The following is a 12,561-nucleotide window of genomic DNA, read 5'->3' as shown; positions in this document are numbered from 1 at the left end:
TTAACAAACCCTCCAAGTTTCGTAATAATCGCTTTATTCTTTCTAGAGAAATAAATATGTTTGTATGTATACTGTGTGCACTGTTTATTGCACCTTATAGTAATGCTTTCAGATCTCTTAAGTTGAGGTAAAACGTTTTGCTTTATTACCACAAACACATATATAACACATATATAATACAATATAATTTACAAGTGTGACAATTTACAATAAACAATAATACAAATGTACCAAAAGGTCATGAAAAGACAATCAAAACTATCACAATATATGAAACTTCCATTGGGTTACAAAACGTACACTACTTCCTTCTTTTGTAAGAAATGTTGCATTCTCTAACAAGACCCCAACAATAGTCCCCAATCATTGAAGGATCCCATCGTCCCTGGTATCTTTTCTCCATTGCCATTATATCTTGGTGGAATCTTTCCCCCTGTTCGTCGCTGAGAGCACCTAGGTTAGCAGGAAAGAAGCTGAGGTGGGAGTGCAAAAAGTGGATTTTTAAAGACATTCTACAACCCAACTCTTTGTATTTCTGTATCATGTCCTGTACGATTTCTGTGTAACCCTCAGCTTTGTTATTGCCCAGAAAGTTGCGCACAACACACTTAAATGCTTTCCAGGCAGCTAGCTCAGCACTGTTTAACTTGCTGTCAAAGCTATCATCAGGCGGTGATGATGTGTAATGTTTGTAAACTGCATGCTTCTTTCGTGTGTAAAAACAATAAGAATAAAACTGCCAATAGCGACTTGCCATAGTCATCGAAAGGTGTTTCTCGGAAAAATAAAAAGAAAAATTTGGATGCCGTATACAGACATGAACTAAGTTCAGTTTATCGTTTGAGCTTAGATGCAGAAGTTACTCGTCAGTAAAACGCACTGGGAAAAAGCGCAGAGACAGCAAGGGAAACGTGTCTGGGAAAGCAAGAACAGTAATTGGATGTAACAGTAAAAGTACCTAGGTATTTCGTACTGAATATACTAGTGCAAAACAAGGTTGAACTTTCAGGGATCACCCAGAACTGATTAAAGTACAACGTGCAAATGGTTTAAACATAATAACTCACCTCTATACAGACAAAAGTGCTGCTTTGATAACACGTTTCATTGCAGACCAGCTACACAAGAAATTGGTAATATTTTTAACGTCTACTGATTGCTTCTCTATATCCATTGATGAGTCTACATATCGATTCTCTGAAAAACATTTGATTCTGTATATTACATACGTGGATAAGAGGAATATTGCTCGAAGATGTTTTCATAAACTAGTACGCATCGAGAAAGCAGACGCAAGGGCAATAGAAATGAAGATTATTGAAGCTTTAGCAAAGGGTGGCATAGATTCTGATATTATTAAAAAGAAACTTGTGGGTTCTAGACCAGATGGCGCATCGGTTTTCATAGGTAAGCATGATGGAGTTGCTGCTCGCATTAGAATAAATTTTGCTCCCCACTTAGCCAGTATTCATTGCATGGCTCAAAGCCTTGATTTAGTAACAGAAAAAAATGTTTTGGAGTCACGAACGCAGTACACCACTTCAAAAATCTGCTTGACAAACTTTATAAAGTCTTCAGTAAGCCTTCTGCATTTGCTCGCCTCGTACATATTTCCAAAGTCATTGGCGAAGTAAAGTAAAGAAACTGTTTGAAAGTAATGTTTTGAAAGTAACGAAACTGTTTCGAATCCGTTGGATTTCCAATGAAAATGATGTGCTCTTAGCTGTATATAGAGACTATCCATCCATAATTGATTATTTGTCTTTTGTCTTCTGCACAACACTTACTGAAATGAAAGAAAATGATGACGTTTATCTCGCGAATTGCAAAAAGAAGTATTTGTGTTATTGTGTTGACAGTGACTCGACATCATTTCAATTCGAGAGAGTAAGATGTCAAGTCTTACAAGGGATTTAAGATCAACTACCAAGAAGATTTCCAGCAGTGAACTGATTTCCTGCTTCAAAGTATTTGATAAAACTTTAGATTCAAAAAAAACTTAGCCCATTGTACGGCAATTCTGATGTCTATAAGGCTGCTCAATTATTGGATATAGATCCATCTATAGTTGTAATGGGATGGAGACACTTGAAATATGGTCTCAAATCTATTGATGATTTTCCAGTATTTAAACTGCTGTTACGGAAAATAAAATCAGTTCCACTGTCGAATTCAGAGTGTGAGCATGGTTTCAGTGTTGCATATAACTTGAAAAGCTATGAAAGAAATCGATTAACAATAGATACATTAGAAGCCTTAATGACAGTTAAATTGTGTGGACCCTTGAATTTGTGGAACGCATTATGTGTGGCACAGTCTTGGGTTAAGGAGGGTCGCCATATAGCAGACAGTAACTCGTATGCGGAACAATGAAGATGAGTATGAACATAATTTGTTTCTATAAAGAGTACACGTAGTATCGTGTTTGTCAGATTTAACGGATGGCTGTATTTCTTATTTGTTATACAGTTTCTCATTTCGGTATTGTTTTAACTGGTAACCTACCGAGCTCTAACCTAACCAATATTCTTTTAACTTGTGGTTATATTAATAAAGAATATGAGCTAATAGACACGAATTTATATTTGAACAAAGATAAAATTAAATACTTAAGTGGCCTATCATTTTTAGTTGTAACACTATGTAATAACCTAGTCTGGTAGGTTACCAGTTAGAACAATGCCCTTATTTCTATTTTTGATGGCTTATTAATGCAAGCTTGTAGAACACATTGAACGTCAATAAAATAAAGCACAACGTTTTAGTTAAGAGTACATTTTTCTTGCATTGTTCAAGTTTTATTCAATATGGAATAGCATAATTGGAAATGAATGTGTTTTGCGACAAGCTGGTAAGCTTAGGTTAGCTTCTTTTCTTCCTGATAAGTTACGATGTTGTGAACAGGTATTACGTTTAAAAGAAATCCCCCCTCACTTTGAATGAGATGATTTCGCACCCTGACTAACATTATAAGAAATACCGGGCGAAATCGTTATCAAATTATATTCCTACAACAACATATTTATAGACATACGACGAATACTTTGGACATGATTGCGAAAGCTAATACACGATCTATCAGTAGATGAGCTGCAATGCGCCTAAACTTTTATTCCTTAATAAAGGAAAATTCAGAAGAGAATTGAAAGCAAGCTTACATCAAGAATAAAAGTAATATACATGATTCCTTTCAATTAAAGATTTTAAATCCTTTTTCTAAATGAAAGGTAAATTTTAAAAAATTCTCTCTTTTCCCAATCCAACTATATCCTTACCATTTTACACTATTGTGAAAAATCAATTTTGTATAGCATAAAAGCATAGTTTCGACGGAGAGCTTTAAGAATGTCTATTAGTGGAGTGGATTAAAGGAAAAATTCATAAGAATCATGCATATTGTGATAAGAACATAAAATTTTGCACACAGTCTACTAATATAGTAACAAATAAATTCTGACGTAGACCCCAAAAATCCGACGCCAATTTCCTGGAATTCCAGGCGCTGGAACATCTGGAGCACTGGAGAACAGTATGTTATCGCTGGAATAGCCATTACGTGAAACCGGCTTGACCTACAGAGCCAAAGTAAGACTCAAATGCAAGAGAAATAACAAGCCTTTAATTTAAATTCTATATTGTCTTAATTGAACATCATCCAGGGCCGCACGAGGGGCCCAAAATTCATTAAATAACAAAAAACCCTATGGCGTTTGTTTATGGCTTTATCCATCTGGGAGCTTTGGTTTAATAGATATCGCAATAACACTCTTGTAAATCGTTTAGCAAAGCCTTAAGCTTTACGTTGATATCCTTTTAGTGTATATGAGATCAATAGTCTCGGAGCTATGTGCATTTAAACCAGTGCACTACACCACTGGTTTCCGTTCATGTTAGTATTGAATAAAAGCCTGCAACCATCACACTTTACTTTATCATTTTGTGAGCAAAAAATGAATGCAAAAGTGACCCACCCAGTGATTGTATCTGACACCGAGCGAAGCACAAGAAAGGTATGTTTCCTCCCAGTATACAGATTCAAATGTTTAGGCAGCAGTGAGAAATTAAGCGCGACTAGGTAGATGTTTGCAGATAATTGCAGTGGCTAGCTAGAGTGACTCCCAGCTGAAACTATGGTTGTAATGATAGCAACTTTGCGCCGTAACTGAAGAAATCTATTTATATTTGACAAACGGGTTGTTGTCTTGAAAAATCAAATTATATTTTATCATCAAGAAAGCCTTTTAATATTACATATGTATGAAAGAAGCTTGAAGGTGGAACCTTAAATCACCAGCCGGTCTTTCTGCTGTTCTTTGGGATGTATGCTGATATTCAGGTAATGTTGATAAAATTTTTGTTTAACAGAAACAGAGTTGATAGAAGATTTATATATCACAAGAATCTTCGTTGTTTAAGCTACCAGAATATATTAAAATTCCTTCTCAACTACTGAATAACTTTCTCGCAATCTGTAAGAGAAGGTCTAAAAATGTGGTTTGTTTACATTGTTACTGACGTGATCCTAACAAGCGATAACATGTCCAACATTAGGTTGGATTGGATTTTAGAAAGTGGAGGTTAAGCAACTAGGGGTACAACAGCGTTTGTGATGTGAGAGGCTAAATAAAAGAAAACTTATCTGTTGATTTTTTTGGATTGCGGTCAGTTTTTGAATATATTTTTTTTTGAAAATAAAAAGGTGAATCCCGACATCTGCGGAATGTATTCGACTATTTACTTTCAGAGTTCTATTTTGTGGATATATATCTGGATAGGTTTGGTTATAACATATCGAAAAAGAAAAAACATTCTTGGAGTGAAAACTATTCTGAGGTTATTTTGCATCAAATTACTGCTATACTTTTTTGGTAAAATATCTGACTAGATTTTTTTGAGACTATAAAATATAAAAACAGATTGGACAAAATATCACAGAAAACAGGCGGTAATGTGAAATGTTAATTTGTATGTAAATGTGTATATAATGGTCGAAAATATAACAGTTAGAACTGATAATGCTACAATATATATTTTGCAGGTATGATATACTTTGAGGTATTTATAAGAGAGAAACAACTATTGAACAAACAGTAACAGCTACAAAAAATGTCGAAAGAAGAAAATGTGACATTGTTAAGATCCAAGCCGATTTCAGCCATTCTAATTCAGAAACCATAGACTGGAACATGTGTATTTTATTTGAGAGCAATAAACCTGAATCGTTGGTCTGTCCTGCTAACAGTTCGCGTATGGACAACGGAGCAGGCTATAAATCTTTGTGCAATGATCTTCTAGATTTTAAAGAAAAGATTGGAATTCCATCAAGCATTCAACTTAATCTTTTCGACGATGGAAATGGAATAGAGAAGACGAGTAGAAAACATGCGAAATTTCACAAAACTTGCCGAAATAGTTCGACAAAAGTAAGCTACCGCGGGTTGTTGCTGCCAAACGAAAGCAAGAAGATAAAAACACTCAAGTGGGACCATGTACTCGATCATCATTCCGAGTTGGTGAAATCAAATCCACTTGCTTCTTTTGTGATGAAGCAGGTGATGAAACATTAGTAAACGTGCGCACGTTGGATCTAAGTAATCGTGTACGCGAAGAAGCTGTGATCCTAAATGACAATAAATTATTAGCAAAACTGAGTACTGAGGATATGATCGCAACAGAAGCCAAATATCATCATAAGTGTCTTGTGCAGTTCCACAACCGTGCACGTAAGGTCAAGAAACAGCCCGCATTTGTGGATGGGGACAACAATGCAATAATCTGTGGAGCTGTTTTAACCGAAGCTATTACTTATATTAAAGATATCCTGTCTCGTGATGAATCTTCACCAGCTTTCAAACTTTCAGAACTTTCTCGCCTCGTGCTCGTCGAATGTCAGAATTTGGAGTAAATGATGCCGAGAAAATGGTGCACAGCTCACGGCTAAAAGAAACAATATTAGCGCATATACCTGAGATGACAGCACAAAAGTGAGGCCGTGATGGACGAAGCAGGCCATAAATCCATTATCATCGAAACGGTAGATTCAGATGTAGTATCAGCTTACCCAAACTACTTCTGTCCCACCTATGGGTTGAGTATGGTGTTGGTAAGCATAAACTGTTTCTTCCTATTCACCAATACGCGGAGAAACTAGGGACAAATCTGTGACGGCATCCTGTTTTGGCATGCATTCACCGGATCGATACTGTATCTGCCTTTGCAGGTCGGGGAAAGAAAACAGCTTGGGAAGCGTGGCGGACACATCTAGAAATTACTGCTGCATTTGTACAACTTTCACATGCACCTTTAAAATTAGACGATACTACATTCATGAAATTGCATGGTTTCACCGTGTATCTATATGATCGAACCAGCAACCTGCAAAATGTAAACGAATGTCATCGAATGCTGTAACTAAAAAATGTCGTCAGTTGGAAAGCGTACCTCCCACTGAGGCTGCACTTCTTCAACACGTGAAAAGAGCGTTTTTGCAAGGAGGATATATTTGGTCACAGTTGTCTCCGCTACAACCTATTTTGCCAGATCCTGAACAGTAGAGCTGGAAAAGAAGTGATTCAGGGTATTCATCTTTATGGTCTGTGCTACCAGAACTTTCCAAGCACTGCCAAGAACTTGTTTGTTGCGGATACAAATCTCTGTGCATTAATATGTGTAAATGTGTTGGACTATTCCTTCCATGCACAGCCTTGTGTGCTTGTGATGGTATGCGTAAATGACTGTAAACTGATGCATTTACTACAGCAAGAAACTGTGGTTTACTTAATTTAAATTTTGACTTTATTACTATTTTATGTAACATTTTCTTCATGAAGTGACCAAATAAAAAGCACAAAGAAAAAGTAGGTCATACGCTTTTTTGTCTTTTAATGAATTTTGGGCTCCTCGTGCGGCCCTGGATGATATTCAATTAAGACAATATAGAATTTCAATTGAAGGCTTGTTATTTCTCTTGCATTTGAGTCTTACTTTGGCTCTGTAGGTCAAGCCGTTTTCACGTAATGGCTATTCCAGCGATAACATACCGTTCTCCAGTGCTCCAGATGTTTCAGCGCCTGGAATTCCAGGAAATTGTCGTCAGATTTTTGGGGTGTACGTCAAAATGTATTTGTTACTATGTTAGTAAGCTCTGTGCAAAATTTTATGTTCTTATCACAATATGCATGATTCTATCATTATGCTACCCCACTATATCCTAGTTCAAGCGCAATGTATGAAAACTATAGTGAACGTCCATTTTTCTTTCTTTTTTCTTCTTCTTTTTTCTTTATTTACAGATAAGATGCTTTCACGTAACGATCATAAATAATATAGGTAATGCAAAAGATTTATCGTGAAACGTCATTGTTATTTTTAAACTAATACATAGAATTCAATGAAATTGTGTAACATGCAAATATCGAAATGGAAAAAGTTTACACGTTTCGCAATATCACACGATTAACAGTATTGCCAACCAACATGAAGTTGTATTTTTTAAATTAGTAGGTCTACTAAGATATTAAATATTTTAAATCTACATATTAAACGAAAACTTACAGCAGCCATATATTATTCAATGTTACAAACTGAAGACGCTACAATATCACCAATATCCAAATTTTGGAGGTCTCTACAATAGTAATAACGTAACTGAAATGGACTTGTCAATGCTCATCGAAAGAACTTCAATGTTGAATACTATGACCATGATACAACGTATTTCTAACAAGCTCTAGAAGTTGCAAGAGCTGAAAATTTTACTTTCGTCAAAATACTTCATTTCAAGAAGAGTATCACATCCAATCACGCAAATACGTTTTTTTAATAGTGGAGAAACCCTTTAGATTATTTCTATTTCATAAAAATGAAATATAAATACATCTGGTCCGGTTCTTCCTGGAGCGCTGCACCGGTTTTGATTATCTTGCCATTTGAATGTACCATTACCTAATTTAGGTTTTTATCGTGTTACATTAATTAAAATACATATTCTAAGGAGGGAGGAGGGCTTATAACATATGAGAAAAATTTAGCATAATACAAGTATGGTATGTCAAGTTAAGAAGATGCAACTCGATATATAAATTCCTATTTGAAACAAGAGGACACATGTCCGAGAATTTCTGAAATTTAAGTTTCAGTGCGAATAGGCGGGTATTTCCTGTTCTCTCTCTCCCTCACTCTCTCTCTCTCCCTCTCCATATATATATATATATATATATATATATATATATATATATATATATATATATATATATAGGGTGTTTCAAAAAGACACGGCAAAAATTCAGGGGCAGATCCTTACGGGTAGACAAGTAAAAACGTTCATATGAACATATGTCCGGAAATGCATCGTTACAGAGCTATAGTCACTGACACCACCTGATATCTGTGCCTGAGGTACATGCAGTCTCATACCTACTCCTCGTGTGCTGTCCTCCGGATTGTGTCGAAAAACATCCACTATCTGCTCTTCTACCTCGGGGGTCATAGCTCTTGGTCTGCCACTGTTTCCAGCAGCATGGGGCGCAAAACTTCCATACTCACGCAGGCGGCAATGGAAGGATTCAAATGTTTTTCTCTCTGGAATGTGACGTCTGAGGTATCTCCCCTGGTACAGACGCCGTGCTTCGAGTGCATTTCCATCCGCCAATCCATATGTGAAATGCATATCTGCTAATTCTGCATTCGTGTACTTTTTCACTTCTGTCCTAAACACCACTGTCTATTGATACGTACATACACTTGCTCCACAAACACGTATTCCCGTCTTCCAAAGCACAAGTTGTAGTCACTGTTCCCGTTCGTGTTGCACACCACTAAGTGCAGTCAATTCTCAACACGTCGTCTGTTCTACAGCACAATTCTTACTTTGAATGTACACTTCTGTTTCACAGCACTACTGTCACTTCAGCTCACATTGTTTTTTTTGTCGCCTACCCGGTTAAGGGGTTGCGCCCTTTCTTCGGGGAAGTTTTGTATTAGAAATGTAGAGGCTAAAGAAATTGTGGTTGGTCTAAGGGGTTTTCCTTTATTCATACATTATTTTAAGTAATTAACATATATACAATAGAGATAAGTTGAAACAGGTGACACAGAAACCTAATAATAATAACAACAAAAGGGTAATATGTGCATGGATGCTATTAGAAATATGAAACGAGAAAATAACAAACTGTCAGTGCATGAAGGCTAAGTACGTGAATATAGTAAATAAGAAAAACAGGAACAGGAATTACAATTCAAAGAAATAATATTTAGAAATGATTATGAAACTGAGGATGAATTGTACTGGACGCCACAACACTAGGTTCTGTTAGTGAACGGATGCTGTTATCTTCCGTTCCTGGGGCTATTCAGGAACTGATGTAGACAGGGGAGGCCCATGTTAGTTGGTTATTACTTTGTATATGATGGATAGATAGAAGATGACAGATGGCGTGGAGGATACTTCTGGGTCTCGATTGGCACGATCCATTTGCAAGTGATACAGTGTAATATAGTGTTGGAGCGGAGTGTCGACGTATCGTGGGATGCATCATTGTCTCGGTCATATCGTAGTATATCCTGAAGCATGGGGTGTCGTAAATCAAAGCGTTTCGTGATGTAACGAATGCGAAGCTGTTCTAGATGGGTGAGCAGTGGTGGAAAGTCTATGAGATCGTAGAGAAGTCTGGTTGGGCTTGGTGAGTGAATTCGATAGGCCAATCTAAAAGCATGCCGCTCCATTATAGACAATTGTTCATAAAATTTTTCGGGAGCTGTGGCCCAAGCTGTATGGCCATAGGTTAAAGTAGTCCTCATAAAATCCTTGTAAGTGTGGAGGACAGTAGGTGGTTGTAAACCCCAGCTGGTGCCAACTAAACGTTTAAGTAGATTTAGTCTGTTCTTAGCTTGAGTAACAACTTTCTTAAGATGCGGAGTCCACATAAGCTTTGAGTCAAATATCACCGCAAGGTAAGTAAGAGATGGTGTGAAAGGAACTGGCGTGTTGTCCACGTGAATATTTAATAACTTTCGGACTCTGGATCGTCTACGTGGTGGTAGAAAGACTACAGATTATGTTTTCGCTGAGTTAATACTGAGTCTCCAGACCTGACACCAACGGACAAATGTGTCGATAGCTGGCTGCATGAGTCTATTTATACGCTGGATAGTGCGAGCTGTTGTGAGAAATGCTGTGTCATGGGCGAATTGGTAGACTTGGACGTGAGGAGTCAGTCTGAGATCAGCAACGTACAGTAAATATAACAAAGGAGACAGAGAAGAACCTTAAGGTACGCCAGAATGTAAGAATATGGGGTGTGATAAAGCGTTGTTAATAGAAATATATGCAAGACATCCTGTTAAGAAAGTATTGATTAATCGTATGTAAGATATGGACAGCATATAGTTGTGTAATTTGTATATCAATCCAGGATGCCAGACTTTATCAAATGCCTTTTCCAAATCAAACGTAACTAAACAAGAAGGAAATCCCTTGTTGTATTGGTTATAAATAGCAGTGGCGAGTCTTAAGAGCTGATCAAGTATACTAAAGCGCGGTCGGAGCCCAGCTTGATGGATCGAGCTCACGTTGTTTTTTTAGTGTGTTCTTACTGCAGACGATAACGTCGTCTCTAAGGGAGTGATTCAGATAAACATTGGTTATGAGTTATCACATATATGGGCTATAAGGTTTAACAACAATAATAAAGTAAGTCACTTTATTCATATACAGGTGAATTATTATTGTTGTTGTAAAACATAGATAGTACAAACTAGAAACACAGATATGAATATGGAATATTAACATGTAGTATTGAGGACAGATAGCAGATAACAGTGATGAGATGTAAGGATTATGAATTTTAGAAGGAGATGTTTATTTAGTGAGCGAAGCGAATGATGAGATAGAGTGCTTGGACGCCACAGTACACAGGGAAGAGTTAGTATTCACAAATGAGCTTATCTTCTGTGTTGGAGCTACTCAACACTGATGATAGACACGGGGGAAGCCCTTGTTAGGTGGAATCACTGTGCAGACGATGGGTAGATATGCGGATTGAATTCTGATGGATTATAAATGACGAAGAAATGATGATCAGGGTGCTCTTGATGCGTCATGCTATAGTTGGAGAGGAGATGTCGCAGTGGAGGATAGTAGTAAGTAGGTGAGGCGAAAAGTCTACTATCAATGTGTATGGTGTCCATAAGCGTATGGTGCTGTATTCTCCATTTCTTGTCTATCTAGCGAGAGCGGAGGTCTTCCAGATGTCGAGTGATGTGCGGGAATGTTAGTCGTTCGTATAAGAGACGTGTCGGGCTAGGTAATTTGATTCGAAGTGCGAGACGCAAAGCATGGCGTTCTATAATACGTAAACGCTCGTAGAAATCATCACTCGCACTAACCCAGGCAGTGTGACCGTGAGTGAGACATTGGCGAAGAAATGCCTTGTATGTGTTTAGAACAGTATCCGTATGCAAACCCCAGGTAATACCGATGAGCCGCTTCAGGAGATTTAAACGATTTTGCGCTTTCTCCTTGATGGAAAGAAGGTGAGGTTTCGAAGGTAACTTGGCGTCGAAGGTTACCCCCCAGATATTTAGCAGTAGTGCTAGGGTGGATGGGTACACCGTCTAAATTAATGTTAAGTAATGATGGATTGCGGCGTACTCGACTGCGTCTCTTTTGTGGAATGATGAAAAGAGCCTGGGTCTTAGTACAATTTAATTTCAACTTCCATCTACTGCACCAGTTGGTAAAAGCATCTATGGCCTTTTGCAGAGAGATGTTGATTTGGTGCATAGTTTTGCCACAAGCCATCAGTGCGGTATCATCTGCAAATGTGAAGGTATAAATAGGCTCAGGCTTTACAGGCAGGTCACTGACGTACAAAATATATAATAGTGGCGATAAGGCTGACCCTTGAGGGACACCGGTGTAAGGAAAAATAGCGAAAGATAAACTGTCGTTGCTCGCATTGTTTTTTCTTTTTGTTTTTGCTAGTCGTAGACGACTAGCTCCTGCCCAAAAGGTACCGCCCTTTATATCTGGAAGTGGAATAAAGGAATGATGGGGATTGGAAAATTGTGGATGGGTACTGATAGATTTATTTAACTTTATTTCAACATTTTATTTTACATCACCATAAATATATTGGAGTATTTTCTGATCAACAGGCTAGTATATCATATGTTATGAGAAGGGTTGGACATTATGGCCGTTAACCATAATCATAGTTGAAGGTGCATGGGAATGAATGGTAATGAGGTGCACAAGACGTCACAAAAACGGGTTTTGTTAGCAAGACAGATGTGTGTTATCTTCTGATCCGGGGGCAACTCCGGATCTGATGGAGACAGGGGAAGCCCAGTTAAACAAGAGGACTACTGTGCATAAGATGGAATAATGCAAGGTGATGCCGTGTTAGTGATGTAGTCTGTGATGAAAAGATGGTCAGGACTGTGAGGTGGTAAGGAGAAGTGGTACAAGGTAAATAGGAGCGAAAGAGGCGTATGACGGAGAAGGACATCGGTCGGGTGTAAAGCAAAGTGATACATCGTGTCTAGAAGTAGGGGATG

This window comes from Thermobia domestica, chromosome 4 (genome assembly GCF_964235325.1).
Source record: "Thermobia domestica chromosome 4, izTheDome1.hap1.1, whole genome shotgun sequence".
Lineage (NCBI taxonomy): Eukaryota > Metazoa > Arthropoda > Insecta > Zygentoma > Lepismatidae > Thermobia > Thermobia domestica.
Note: the sequence above shows the minus strand (reverse complement) of the source record.